This window comes from Meles meles, chromosome 8 (assembly GCF_922984935.1).
Source record: "Meles meles chromosome 8, mMelMel3.1 paternal haplotype, whole genome shotgun sequence".
NCBI classification, from domain to species: domain Eukaryota; kingdom Metazoa; phylum Chordata; class Mammalia; order Carnivora; family Mustelidae; genus Meles; species Meles meles.
Window position 1 is genome coordinate 51,225,976 of NC_060073.1, and position 3,229 is coordinate 51,229,204.

The 3,229-nt window shown below is 38.7% G+C and overlaps 1 pseudogene; it reads right to left on the bottom strand.

Annotated features, from left to right (window-relative positions):
* Positions 1 to 2,358: 2,358 nt before the first annotated feature.
* LOC123948217 lies at positions 2,359 to 3,229 on the bottom strand (annotated as a pseudogene).

Genomic DNA, 3,229 nt, shown 5'->3' on the forward strand with positions numbered 1-3,229 from the left:
GGGTTCTCTGCTCAGCGGGGAGCCTGCTTCCCTTCCTCTCTCTCTGCTTGCCTCTCTGCCTGCTTGTGATTTCTCTCTGTCAAATAAATAAATAAAATCTTTAAAAAAAAGCAGTAATGTATTGAGGAAAAGCACTACAGTAGTGGCCAGGAAATCTGGATTCTAATCCAGTTTAGTTAATTTGCTCTGTGCTCCTTAGGTGAATCACTTGTCATCTTTGGAGCTCAGTTTCCTCATCTACAAAGGAAGAATGTTGGACTAAATGATGTATTAGTTCTTTTAACTTCATGATTTTATGAATAAATATAGGAAGTTAAAAATGTTTATAATTCAAAATCACTCAGGGCCTTCCTCATATTTTCCCATGGTCCTGTCACAGATGTTTAATAACCTTACAAAAAAGCAGGAAGCACTCAACATAGTTTCCTAGAAAAAGAGTTTCAAAAGTCTCTCAAATTTTCCTGGTCTTCACTACAGGGCTGTGTTTACTACAATTTTATTGAAGCCTCTGCATTTTTTTAAAGGTTTTGTTTATTTATTTGACAGAGAAAGAGCACAAGCAGAGGGAGCAGCAGGCACAGGGAGAGAGAGCAGCAGGCACAGGGAGAGGGAGAAACAGGCTTTCCACTGAGCAGAGAGCCTAATGCAGGACTTGATCCCAGAACCCTGGGATCATGATCTGAGCCGAAGGCAGCCACTTAGCCAACTGAGCCACCGAGGCGTCCTGAAGCCTCTGTATTTTAATGGATAAATACCTATGTAAGATATGAAAATCTGAATACATATTACAAATTATAAGATTCATCACAAAAGGATCCATTCCTCTTATAAAAGAATTAACTTGGTGGTTTCCTCTTCCATAACTCTTGCTATTTATATTTACAGTTCCCTACAAACACTTTCCTACACCTTTTTTTATATGTAGGAAAAATAAAGGTCTCCTTAGCCTGCTACAAAATGACTTCGTAATTCCTATCTCAGAATTTCTAATCTCTTCTATTACAATGTTTAAGATAATCCTTATTACTGTCTTAAGGTTTTACTATTTTAGTTAAATCATTATGCTTTGGCAAATTCAGGGAAAAAAGCTCTTATGATGAGAAGAAATTATCTAGAGATGTTAATAATAATACTAATTTTAAAATATTTTAATCTTATAATCTCTCCTGTAGTGCAATCTTCACTACACTCTCTATGAAATATAAAAAGGACTACTTGAATTTAATAAAATGAAAGCAATGCAGGGATTTTCTGACTCCCAGGCTCAGATTAGGCTGTAATATAAAGCCTTTTAAAATTTATTTTTTTTTTTAATTAAAATTTAATTAGGTTGTTTTTCCCTCCCAAATTTATGAGGTATAATTTGCATATAATAAACTGCGTGTGATAAAAATATACAATTTGAGAAGTTCTGACATATATATTCATCTGTGAAACCATCACTACAATCAAGAAAATTAACATGTCCATCATTACAAAATGTTTTCCCTTTGTGACACTGCCCTCCCACCCATCTCAACACCTCATTTTTCATCCCTTCCATCCCACTGATCTCCTTTTATCACTATTCATTGGATTTTCTAGAATTTTAAATCAATGGAATGACACAACATGTATTCTTTTTTGTCTGGCTTCTTTCACTCAGAAATCTATTCTGAGTCTATCATTTGTTCATTCCTTCTTATTGTCAAGTAGTATTCCATTGTATAGATATACCACAATTTGTTTCCATTCACCAGTTGATGGGTATTTGGGTTGTTTCTATGTTTGGGCCTATCACAAATAATGCTGAAATGAGTATTTATAGTCTTTGTGGGTAAATACCTAGGAGTGGAATGGCTGTATCATATGGTAAGTGTTATGTTTAGCTTTTAAAGAAATGGCCAATTTCCACTTTAAGAAATGGTCCAAGTTTCCAAAATAGTTACATAATTTTATATTCCCAAAACGCAGTATATAAAAATTCCAATTGTTCCACATCCTTGTCAACAATTTGTGTGATCAGCCTTTTTAATTTTAGCCATTCTGTGACTAGGGTGCATGGTGATACCTCATGGTACTTCTATTTTGCATTTCCCTGATGACTAATGATGCTAAGCATCTTCTCATGTGTTTGTCATCAATATATCTTCATCAATGAGGTGTCTTTTTTTTAAAGATTTTATTTATCTATTTACAGACAGATATCACAAGTAGGCAGAGAGGCAGGCAGAGAGAGAGGGGGGGAAGCAGGCTCCCTGCCGAGCAGAGAGCCTAGTGCGGGGTTTGATCCCAGGACCCCGGGACCACGACCCAAGCTGAAAGCAGAGGTTTTTGTTTTGTTTTGTTTTGTTTTGTTTTGTTTTTTCTCAGTTCAAGTTTAATAGAAACAACAGAAAATCAAAAGTGTTGCCCTACTACTGTACATCACAGTTGGCCTGCCCTGTAACACAGTTCAGGCCATTCTCTCCAGAGGAAGAAAGGCTGGTCTCCCCAACCCCTGCAGGAAAGGCCTGTCCCATCCCATAACACATCTGCACAGTCTAAGTCTTGTGTTTTAAGCATAACAATAGTACAAAAGAGATTTTGTTTTCATGGCCACCCACTGCAGCCCAGCCCTAAAATGGCCCGGCGCTCACTTCTGCTTAGAGAAATATTCTTTGCTCTTCTGGACATCAGGCTTGATGGTATCACTGCCAGGCTTCCAGCCAGCTGGGCACACTTCCCCATGCTTGTCAGTAAACTGGAAGGCCTGAACCAGTCACAGAGTCTCATCCACAGAGCGGCCAACAGGTAGGTCATTTACGGTTATCTGCCTAAGGATGCCTTTATCATCAATGATAAAGAGGCCCCTGAACGAGATGCCTTCATCAGCCTTTAAGATTCCATAGTCCTGAGCAATAGTATGCTTGGGGTCTGATACCAAGGGAATGTTCATGGGTCCCAGTCCTCCTTGTTTCTTGGGTGTGTTGATCCATGCCAGGTGACAGAAATGAGAATCCACAGAAGCACCAATCACTTGACAGTTGAGTTTCTTAAATTCTTCTGCCCTGTCACTGAAAGCAATGATCTCTGTGGGACACACAAAGGTGAAGTCAAGAGGGTAAAAGAAGAACACAACATATTTTCCTTTGTAGTCAGATAGGCTGAGGTCTTTGAACTGGCCATCTGGCATAACAGCCGTGGCTTTGGAGTTGGGGGCAGGATGTCCAATTTTGGCATTTCCTGAAGACATCTTGCTGTTGGCCGT